The sequence below is a fragment of the Ambystoma mexicanum genome, chromosome 5p (assembly GCF_040938575.1).
Source record: "Ambystoma mexicanum isolate Mex_15411 chromosome 5p, UKY_AmexF1_1, whole genome shotgun sequence".
NCBI classification, from domain to species: Eukaryota; Metazoa; Chordata; class Amphibia; order Caudata; family Ambystomatidae; genus Ambystoma; species Ambystoma mexicanum.
This window is the reverse complement of record NC_090930.1, coordinates 579807639-579820138: the sequence shown is the minus strand read 5'-3', so window position 1 is coordinate 579820138 and position 12500 is coordinate 579807639.

Here is a 12500-nt window from a genome sequence, read left to right as displayed (position 1 = left end):
GGGTAGGAGGAGGGCCAAGGGAGGCCGGCCAGAGAGTGAGGGGAAAGGATAGTGAAGGTGTGCCTTCAAAGAGAGTAAAAGAAACTAATACTTCATTAATTATTACAACCAAATAAGAATATATTACTCAAAGTAACTCAGGTACGTCTTCAAATAAGCAAAACACATTGCAAAAAAATGACTTGGACACAGAACTATCTGGTCCATTCAAATTTTCAAATATAACTGGTGTAAGTTGCTACGCAAATATAGCAATCAATATTCTATTTCAATTGCCACCAGTTATTGACAACATTTACTTACACAGTACAGACCAATTGTGTTTGCAAATTTTAGTCCTTCATAGAAATGCAAGCAACAATCTTGACAAGACCTACAGTGTTCATGGAATAAGACTAGAATTGGTCTACGGTGCTGGAATGGTAAAATTTACTATAAACTCACAAGAAGATCCACACACATTTCTAATGTACTTGCTACAAGTACTGGAAAACAAAAACATACCTAATAATATGTGGACACATACATGCACTCTGTGCAACAATATGCAATATGAACAAATCCCTAATGAACGTTTTGTGTATGTATCCATACCTAACTGTGAATCCGTTCCATTTCAGCAACTTGTACAAAATGCAAACCATGGCAGATTATGTACCACCCGCAATTCAGATAATCGCTATGTTTGCTCAATGTATTGCTGGCAGGGATTGCCCGTGCACCCTACCTTATATGTATGATGTCAATAAAAACAAAGTTAAAAAAAAAATATATATATAATGCTTCTATGTTACAATGCAGATGGTACGAAAAAAAAACTGCAAGCTGACTGGATTCACACATGGTCAAGTATCGTTTGGTAAGAAAACATTCACAACAATAGGTATAATCCACTATGCAGGAGCCACAACCAATGCAGGTCACTACACTGCATATATAAAAAAAAAGAATTGTGGATGGTTCGAATGTAATAATAGTACCATTACTCTAAAGCAGAGATTAGCAGCAAATCTTATGAACACTTATTTAATCTTCTTAAAACCCAAATTTAATAACTAATCTGTACTTAAACATTAACAAAACTACAATTAGAAAACTATAAACAGTTAGAATACGCCAACAGGTATCTAACTGCTCCAAGATTTTTCAACAACCAAACAAATAAATGAATACCACTTATAACTAATCTGTGCATAAACATTAATAAAACTTCAATTAAAAAAAAAACTATAAACAGTTAGAATACGCCAACTGGTATCTAACTGCCCTAAGATTCTATAAAAAACAAACAGATAAATCAATACCCCTAAATTATAACAAGAAATAAACAGTTAGAATACGCCAACAGGTATCTAACTGCCCCAAGATTCTGCAACAACCAAACAGATAAATCAATACCACTAAATTATAATAATATTAAACAGTTAAAATATGCCAACAGGAATCTAAGTACCCCAATATTTTGCAACAACCCAACAGGTAGATTAAAAACTTGAGAATATAAATAACAATTATAATCAGTTACAAATCAACAAGTAAGTAACAATCTGCAACAAGCCAATATTAGCCAGAAACAACAAGTAAACACTGAAAACACACAAATAAATGTACTATACCAAAAGAAAAAAAGGGGGGGTTTTAATCCAAAATGGATTTTTTTTCACAGAGACCCAATGATTTTACAACAAACACAGAAACTGAGCAAATTGCACAGTACGCTGGTTTGTAATCTACTAAATATGAGGGTCGAAATGAATAAAACAGGTCTATTATTCAATGTTATAAGTCCTTACAAACTACCAAAACTAACATGATCTTTTCTTTTATCACAGAAATTGACAAAGAATATATGTACTCTAGTTACCAAACCAAACAGTAAGTATATTATAATAGGTACAACACATAAATACTGCTCCGTAACACAACCAATGAAGCAAACATGTAACCATACACCACAATGCAAAATGTTTACTTCCATGGATATGTTATACTGCAGTGCTTGTTACCAAAGTCTACAATCTTAATGGCATGATGTAGCCAAAACTTCACATACAAACTATAAAAATCAAACAGTGCATAAACTGTAGATTTGCAAATATTTCATACATATTTGATTCTATCGTGTGATCTATGGGTGTGATATGCTGCTGTGGTTGTGGCCAGTGCCTAGAGTCTTGGGTGCATGGCCTACGGCCTTTGGCCATGCACCCAAGACTCTAGGCCCTGGCCACAACCACCACAGCATATCACACCCATAGATCACACCCATAGAATCAAACTTTTTAACCATGCAGCATGGGCATTTTTTATGTATGTGGACACCTAACGTGTTCTAAGAATGGTTTTATTTTGCTAGCGTACAGTACAGACAGGAAAAGTGTCCTTAGGACATCCCAGTTTGCCCAATTACGGACATCCTGGACACCACACATGTTCTTAGAATAGTTTGAACTTGCATGCGGACACTAAAGACAGGAATAGTGTCCTTAGGACACCCCCGTTTGCCCAATTACGGACATCCCGGACACCACCCATGTTCTTAGAACAGTTTCAACTTGCATGCGGAAACTACGGACAAGAATAGTGTCCTTAGGACACCACCATTTTCAGTAAGTGTGGACATCCCGGACAGCAGGCCAGTCCTTAGAACAGTTTCAACTTGCCTGCGGACAGTACGGATAAGAATAGTGTCCCAAGGACACCCCTGTTTGCCCAATCACGGACATCCCAGACACCACTCATGTTCTTAGAACAGTTTCAACTTGCATGCGGACACTATGGACAGGAATAGTGGCCTTAGGACACCCCCATTTTTGGTATGTGCAGACATCCCGGACACCAGGCCCGTTCATAGAACAGTTTCAACTTGTCTGCAGACAGTACTAACAGGAATAGTGTCCTTAGGACACCCCCGTTTGCCCAATTCCGGACATCCCGGACAGCGCGGCTGTCCGCGGACATGCCAAACACAATAGGCGTGCCTGCCACCTAAATAAATACAGCATTTGACCCATCTCTTACTCCCCTACCCTCCCCAAATGCTCTTACACACCAACACACTTGCCAAAGTTGTATTTCTCCACCATTTGTCACCACACTGTCCACGGATCCAAGATGGCGTGCTTTTCCAAAAATCAGACGCACTTCACGTTCTTCACCATCCAATCAGCAAACACGTCACGTGTCTGCGGACCTGACGCAAGCCGATTAGCCAATCAGGACACTGTCCGCGGATCGAACGGGGAAGTGTGTCTGCGGAGCGCACATATATATCACTAATTTTTTATGACCTACATTTTGGTTGTTTTAAAAAAAAATACTAGATTGATTTTCACCAAATTTACAAAAGCACGCTTCTGGGACCAAGCCGCTGCTCCTGCCGCAAATTTAGTGAAAATCCGTCCAGCGGTTTGGGCTGTAGGAGTGAGCAAAGTTTTTTCCTCATTCATTCTATGGAAAAAAATAGGTTTTGGGACCACCCCTATAACTTTGCCCCCCCTGGACCAAACCTCACTAAACTTTGCAAACAAATTCAGAGTGAGCCAAATACTTTTTTTTGCAAAGTGTGGTGTGAATTTGTCCAGGGGGAGCAAAGTTATAAGCTGGCCAAAAAAGTGCTCTCCTATGGGAATAGCAACTTAACCACAACCACACAGCCACTACTGTGGCTCTGTAATATATATATATACATATGTATATATATATTCAGTGAAAAAACTTTGTTAAAGGGACGTTATGGTTAAGTTGTGCTACTAAAAACCTATGAAATTCAGTAAAAAAACTTTGTTAAAGGGACGTTATGGTTAAGTTGCGCTCCTAAAAACCTATGAAATTCAATGAAAAAACGTTTTTAAAGGGACGTTATGGTTCCAAGTAAAACCGAAAAACCCTTGAAATTCGCCAGTTATGGTAAGCTAAGCAACCATAAGTCGCGCCAACACCGTGCACTGCTAAGACTAACACCCACGACATCAACGATGACATCACAAATGTCATTGATGACATCACTGATGACATCACATGTCTGACTCCCCCTTTTTTCCTTTCGTGACATATCTAGGCCACATGATTTTCTTTAGTAACAGTCAGGAACAAAAAATTGTAAATGTACTATATTCGTAGATTTATCCTTCAAGTATGTTCTTACAATAATTCGCTTATGGTCCAGTCATATCATATGAAACAAATAGATAGAGGAAGACACAACCTTGAAAGACAGCAATCCTTTTTGTGCATTAAAATTATCAGTATATTTATCAGCACTTTCTGAAAGTTTTCATGTGTTTTTATTACTGTACTTTCCCTGTATATGCTCATATTTTTATATGCTGTACTCACACTATTTTCCTTAGGGTCCAGACACATCATGTGATATATATATATAGATATGGTAAGTAACAGCTTTGAAACAAAGCAATCATTTCTCTGCATAAAGGTAATCAGTTAGGTTATGAACACTTTCTGCTACTACTGCTGTTTTTTTTTTCTTACTTCAATTCCCTTGTATATATTCATATTTGTATGTGGTGTTGTCTCTTTGTGATTGGTCTATAAAAATACAATTATGTAGTAAGTGGATTTTATTACCTACTTATCACAAGTTTCACTTTACACAAAACTCTAATATGAAAACAGTTATAATTTCACTATTCAACATGGCAAGTTTATGAATATTGCATCTCCATCATGTATGCTGCACACAATGCCCATGTTTCTACATGAGTACCTTAGTATACTGGATTGAAGGTAATAATAGAATGCTATTTGTATCAATGCATAGCTTAATGCAATGATTAGCACTTGATATTTATTCCAATAATCCTTGACACTATTTTTATTAACATTACACTAAGAATCCAAGAATCCCTTGTACAGACTTTTCATGAAAGGTAAATACACAATTATTACAAAAAGTTCAACAAAAAGATGAGGTTTTACAATCAAATATTACAAATCAATTAGCAAATATGCGTGGTACTAAAGAGTACTGGTTTCGACGTCATAGAGATGTACGTTGTATGATCAGAAACCTTGGCCCACCCACTTGGTTTGTTACATTAAGTTGTGCAGAATATGCATGGGAAGATTTACATGATTTCCTACAAATATCAAACAAAAACAAAACAAACATAGATATACTAACCCCACGAGAACTTTGTTCTTTGGATTCTGTTAATTATTCAAGATATTGTCACAATCGCGTCATTGCTATGCTACATTTTATTTGTAATAAAACTGTTCCTCCCCTTGGAGAAGTGCAACACTTCTTTTGGAGAAAAGAATACCAAGCCAGAGGAGCACCACATATCCACATGCTTTTATGGATTAAAGATCCTCCTAAATTTGGTCAAGACAGTGATGCCACTGTTTTACAGTTTATTGAAAAATATGTCGTATGTGAAATTCCATCAGAAGCCACAAATAGTGATCTTCATGCACACATTTTAGAATTTCAAAGATACAAATGTGGAAAATGTTGTCATCGCAAAATTAAAAAATCAACGGGAAAAACTACACCAAATGCCGATTTGGTTTCCCTAGACCAGTTACAAATACAGGTCAAGTGAACAACCTCATGTCTTCAGTTAGACATAGTGTTAAAGGTAAGTCACCTAAAAATACATATTACATAAAAAGAAAAGAAGAAGAAAAATATATCAATGATTATAATGCAATCATTGCCCACTTATGGAATGCAGACATAGATGTGCAGTACATTGCAGACAATTCTACTGCAGTTGCAGGATATGTCACAGCATACTTAGCCAAAGCAGAAAAGACAGAGCTCAAAGACCTCTGGAATGACCTGTTATCAGATAAAACAGTGTCTCAGAAATTATACAGCTTGGGCATAAAAATGCTCTCCCATAGAGAATGTGGATCATATGAAGCAGCTGATTGTTTAACTGGTACTGCATTGTATGGTAAATCTGAAAAAATAGTATGGCTAAGTCTTGGTCCAGCTAAATCTAGAAAAAGAGTTCTAAAACCATACAAAGATATATAAACAATAGCCAAACGTGATCCCAACAGCCAAGACATTTAAAAAAAACAATTTATTGGACACATACTACACAAACAGAAGTAATACTTTGGAAACCATGTGTCTATACCACATAGCCCAAAACTACACATACAAAAATAATATAAAACCTGATGAAAAAAAGGTAAATACAGATGACAAACTGTGAAGGAAGCTTAGTTAAACTCACTAAAACAAATTTAATTAATCATATCAAATTGTCATTAAAGACTCTTCAACATAAAGACGTATATTACATGTCCCTGCTACAACTCTTTAAACCATGGAGAAAATAAGAAGAAATATTAGATAACTATGACTAATATGAAGATGCTTTCATAGCAAATGAAAGCACTATAACTGATGTAAATTTTACACAATACAAAACAATGTTGCACAATGAACAGCAACACGAAGAAGAACTCCAGGCCCAACTAGATAAGGACACTCCTGACAGTAGTCAACTTTTTGTAACAGGAAGCCAAGAACGACTGGGAGAACCACTAATAATAAATGAGGCAGAACTAGCTATGATAGAAGTAGAAAACACCATGTGTCAGTATGAAGATAAAGAAGACTTAACTATATTACAATCAAAACTAAACAACGAACAACTTAGCATTTTTGAAGAAGTAACAAAACAAATTGCACATGGTATACAACATGAAAATAAAGAATGTTACAGCTATAATTACAAACCTATACTACTATACGTCAGTGGTGTAGCTGGTTCTGGCAAAACATTCCTAATCAAAATCATCAGTAAGTTCCTTCAACAATTGACAAACAACAAACTGTCAGCTGTTGTCACTGGCCCCACAGGTTGAGCTGCCTACAACATAGGTGGTGTGGTGTCACTTTACACCGATTACTACTATTGCCACTAGAACAACAGAACAAATTAGACTATTACAAACTTTCTGCAGAAGCTTCAATGGAACTAAGCAGAGTATTGAAACAAATGAAAATGCTACTAATAGATGACGTGAGCATGGTCTCCAACCTAATGTTGGCTTTGATTCACCTCAGATTACAAGAAGTACTCAAAAGAAACTATGAAGAGATCTTTACAGGAAAAAACATTATTGTTTTCGGAGATCTTCTTCAATTGACACCAGTAAAAGGTGAGTCTATTTTTAAAACATTAGGACACAAACTCTGCCGTAAAACTGTTGGCAGCATTGGAAATATCAACATTTGGCAACATTTCCAATACAGAGAATTAACAGAAAACATGCTGCAATCTGCAGATCTCACTTATGCCAACATTTTAAAAAGTATCAGAGTTGGTATACTTTCTAAAGAAGCTGTAGCAATATTGAAAACCCGGCAAATTAATGCACTTGATGGCGATAATGCATGTGCTACAGATGTTATGGAACAATTAGCCCACAGAAATGTCAATTGTATGGCCTTAATGCCAACTCTTGCAAGCTGTTTCAAATTAAATGAAATAATGATAAGTAAAGAAATGCAACTAATCATGGAAATTAGCACCATAGACAAACTAGATGTACATGGTATGACACTACCAATGTGTGACCAAGCCACAACAAGACTAAATAGTTTAGAAAAATCAATCTCAAACACAGCAGGCTAAGAAAAGATATTAAAATTATCCTTAAATTGGAGAGTAATGCTTAAATGTAACCTTGACGTGGACCAAGGACTATTTAATGGAGCACTGGGTACAGTTGTTGGCTTTCAAACATACCCACGTGACAACAAAAATCAGTTTGTTATACTCTTTGACAAACTTTCAGAAGTAAAAAGGATAGGACGCTCAACAGCTCGATTCCTTCTCTTCAAAGACATGTATGTATGCAGAGAACAATTTTCTCTAACTCTTGCATACATAGTCAGAATTCATAAATTGCAAGGTCTTACCCTAGACAAAGCAATGATAGATATTCAGGGTAATTCATAGAATTTCGCACAAAAGTGGCACACGCGGCTGGCGCACAGTGTGCGCGTGCGAATGTCTGCGCCAGCCGCGTGCGCTAAAATCGATTTCCACGCACAGCGTATTCATGGATTTTAGCGTCCAAAACCAGCCGTGGGGCAGAGTGGCGCAGCGACCCTGCAGCAGCACCAGTTACGCCCCCAAGAACGCCCCAGCGCAAGTAAAAGCCATCAAAATTCACAATTCAGCGCAATGGGCTGCGCTAACCCTGGACCAGTTTACAGGGCTGCCAAACAGCAAACGCCAAGCAGGCAACGTGTATTCGTGTAGGACGCCATTTCCTTGTACGTGCTTTTCGTGGAGAGCGAGTGAGTGAAATCTGTTCTTCTTGTCAGTTCACACCCCATTACTTCACAGCGTTTCTAGTTCGTACTCCCTGTTACCTCTGACAGCTCTTTTCTGATTTTTTGTTGGGCCTGTTTCCTCAAACAGAGTTTACTTCTCCTTTTGTCCTGTCTCCTCAGACAGCGTACAATTCTTCTTTTGGCGGGGGTGTTGCCAACCTGCACACGTGCGTATTTTTCACGTTCTTTTTCCAGACAGACGGTGAGTTCCGCATGTACTTAGCAACTGTGCTTGCCCCGTGTGTCGCATTCCCCTTCAGAGGTCATTGTAGGCTGCGTGTATTATGCGTACGCTTATTTTTGTGTTTCTGGGTGCCACAGCTTAGTGCGAGTTCATTTTTTCACGCACGTGGTCTACGAGGGGTTGCGTGCACGTTTATTTTTGATTTTGGGCTGCCTGTGCGTTGCGTGACCCGTCATCTTCCCCCAGGGGTCACAGACAGCCTTGTTAGAGCTCTAGGGTACGAATTCCATCTGGTATCCTTCCCCTTTGACCCCCAATTGCCCAGGACAATAGTTTAATGCAACTCCCATACGCACAACAACATCAGTGCCATGGCTGGGAGGCGACCAAGCGGTAAGGGAGGCAAAGGTGGCCGACCCTCAAAAGGTGGGTGTGGTGGGCGTGGTAGGTGACGTGGCTGGGATTTGCAGGGTGCCCCTATGCCCCCATGTGCGGAGGAACAATCAGAGACACCCATGCCCCCCCCATGGTTGAGGGAAACGTGGCTGACACCATCCTCTTGGACCAGCTCAACCGTGGCATCTGACATGGCACAGGATGACTCCCTGGCTGACTTCCAGGTCAGCAAGTCTAGGCCACGTGTGGTGGTGCAAGTTGTTGTCACCAATCCACGTGGATCTGGGGCAGCTATGTCATCTGCTGCCCAAAGTTTGCAGGGTGGGAGGCTGCACGGGCAGCTGCAGCTTCATTCGCCCCAGCTCTGACTCTCCCAGCCAGGACAGTGTCAGTCCCAGACCATCAAACTGACGTTCCCCCTGCCAACATTACTCTGCAACCAATGCCTGCATCAAGAGCTATGGTCATTGTGCATTCCCACAGTTCTACTACCCAGTCCACCAGCGATTCTGCCCCTACTGACCAGAGCGGCGTAAGCCACTCTGCCTCTGCTCCACCTTTAAAGAAGAGGAAGAAGGGTGCTCTGGCACGACAGGCTGAGACCCCAGACACGGCTACACACACCGGTACCTCAAGGAAGCCTTGCTTCAATGATCCAGAACTTGATGCACTTGTGCGCTATGTGTCGGCACATAGCCACAAAATGTTGGTGACTTCAGGGTGCAATACCACACCTGCTCAACGTAAGGCACACTGGCAGACCATCGCCGACCGCATAAGTGCCCTTGGATTTGTGAGGCGCTCAGCTGATGATTGCTACAAGCGGTGGAATGACCTGAAACGCAGAGCAAAGAACAAGCTGGCATCAAATCATGCCGCTACTCTGGTGACTGGCGGTGGGTCTCCACAAGAGGACAATGAACTCACTGAACATGAGTCTGTTGCTGGGGCCTTCGTCACAGAGGAACAGATCCAAGGTGTGGGAGGACTATCTGATTATGAAGCATTGTCCGGTGAGTGTCCATGCATGTGTGTGTAATGCATGTGTATGTTGTTTGGGTGACGGGTTCTGATTGAGTTCCAGGTGAGGGTGTTTGTGCCTGAGTGGTATGGGTCACCCATGTACTTCATCCAAAACATTCAGCGGCCTTGGATTTGGGTGTGACAGTAGCCCTTCTGCCCACATTAGTAATTTGGCTCAACATTACGGCAGTTGCCTTCAAGTGGCATCTTGTAACATCATTGTTTGTATTTTTCAGTGTTCGTTCAGGCTGATTGTTTCAATTCTCCCACTTTGGCTATGCATTCCTCAGCCCTATTGGCACATTTGTGACATGCTTCTGTCATTGATGAACCCCACATTGGACCACATGTGTTACCTTGTTAGATGAATGATTTGACCATTCAGGCTAATTGAGTATTGGCCTGATCACAGGACTTGTTGGGGCCTGTTTGAATGTGGAACATGATAGTTGTTTCCTGTCATGTTGAAGTGACAAACCATTGATGTGTACATCGGCCTGCAATCACTGTATTTTTGTACACTGGATGTGTTGCAGTGTGTGGCACATGCCTATTTTGTCACACTATGTAGCATTTTTCATCTCATCATGTCCATCTCACATGGATGGCTGACAGTATTCATTCACTGACATATGGATGTACTTGTGGAATGTGCCATGGCTATGGTACGTGCCATCTGTTTGATGGCATGTGTCATGTATGTGTATTGGACATGCCACTCACAGGCCAATGTGTGATGGCAGTGCTACCCAGCATGCAGCAAATGTGTTGCTCTTCCATGTAGGTGTCATCAGTGTCTGCCTTTTGGGTCCCCTTCAAACTCAGTGACAGTGCATGCATGGGAGGGTTATAGTCATGTGGGACGTGTGTAAATTGTGTAAATCATGTACTGGTTATGTAGCTTTTCAGGCCTATTTGTGTGCTATGGTGCTAATGCCTGTTTACATTTTTTGTCTTTCATGTTTTTGCAGGGGATGACGCACTTGATGCTGTTGAAGTTGAGGAGATGGTGCAGACCCAGGAGGAATTTCAGGCACGACCGGGCACCAGTGGGGGACGTGGTGTGGTGCTGGGTGAGAACCCAATCTTGTTGCAGAACATTCAATCGAGGGGTGCCTCTGTGTGCACCTCCCCAGACCTCTATTCAGGTGCTGATTCGGATGATGAGACCTGTGTGCCGTCGCAGGTAAGTGTTTTTGCCAGGGATTCTGTACCAGGTGTAGAACCCTCTATGGGGATGTCAGTGTTGGTAAGTCCGCCTTTGGCGGTTACGGATTCAGGGTCACACTCCACAACATCTGATCCTGTTCCAGGGCCAGCAGATCAGAGGGGGAATTCAGTCCTGCAGCCTCAGGCAGTGCCAGCACAGCAAGATGCAGATCGCCTTGCCCAAAACAGGTGTGGTGCCCGCCGACGCAGTGGCCATACGCCACCAGGCAATACCGCATGGGAACAATCCATTTACGGTATGGCAACCCAACAGGCAGCATCAGTTGAGATGATGGCTCAAGCAATGGAGAGGGTGGCCACTTCCATTGTCCCCCCTGAAAGGCAGATGGAGCTACTACAGCAGGCAACAGACTCCATTTGCCAATCACACAGAGAGGACATGTTGGCATCCAACAGGGACAGACGGGCGGTACTGGAGACTCTACGCCAATCGATATCAATAGAGTCCCAGGGCCACAGGGAAGCCCTGAGGGTAGAACTCCATCACCTAGGGAGACTCTTGTTGACCTTGAGGATTCCACTAACTTGAGGACAGAACAGCAGCTGGAGCGGCTCACACGTTCGCTCTCAGCTGAGATGCAGGCAACTCGGGAGGAGATCCGTGCATCACGTCAGGTGCTGCATGGGGATCTCTGCACTATAATCCTCCAAAACGAGACCTTCCACACCTGCATGCTTGCTGCCATGGAGGACCATACCAGGGCTTTGTGTGGGCTGCCTCCCATTGCACTACCACCTCCTGTGGCAGCACCACCTCCTGTGGCAGCAGCAGAGGGTGATGATAGCGACAGCAGCAGTTCTCCCACATTGCCATAGCCTTGCAGGCCATGAGCCCATGGAGGTGTTTTTTTTTTTCCCCAACATCCACACAGGTGGGTGTTGGTGCGCACCCTGTCCTTGGACTTCCTGGGTGACCCCCCCACCCCACATGGCCATTTTTTTTTTCTTTTTTTTTTCAGTGTGTTGCCTTGTGTGGCTCCCATGGGCATCCACTGTATTTCGGCTGCGGACATGCAGGCTTGTCCTGAGTTAGGGTTAGATGCTTGGGTTCGCGAGACACACACCCCTCCTGCTTCCCGTTTCCATGGGCTTGCAAAGGGTGTGCCCAAGTGACATTGACTTACACGGTGATGTAGGACTCCCATGAGCGCTGTGTGGGTAGTCTGTAGTCAATACTGTGTATACATTCCTAGTGGATATTGTTGTTGAATTGTACACTGCATGGTGTATTGCTATGTGCTTGTGCATCCATGTCTTTCGCCTTATTTGCATGTTAATTCCTCATGTCTTCACAAGGCTGTCTACTTTGGAGATGGAGTTCATGTTGTAAGCAATGCA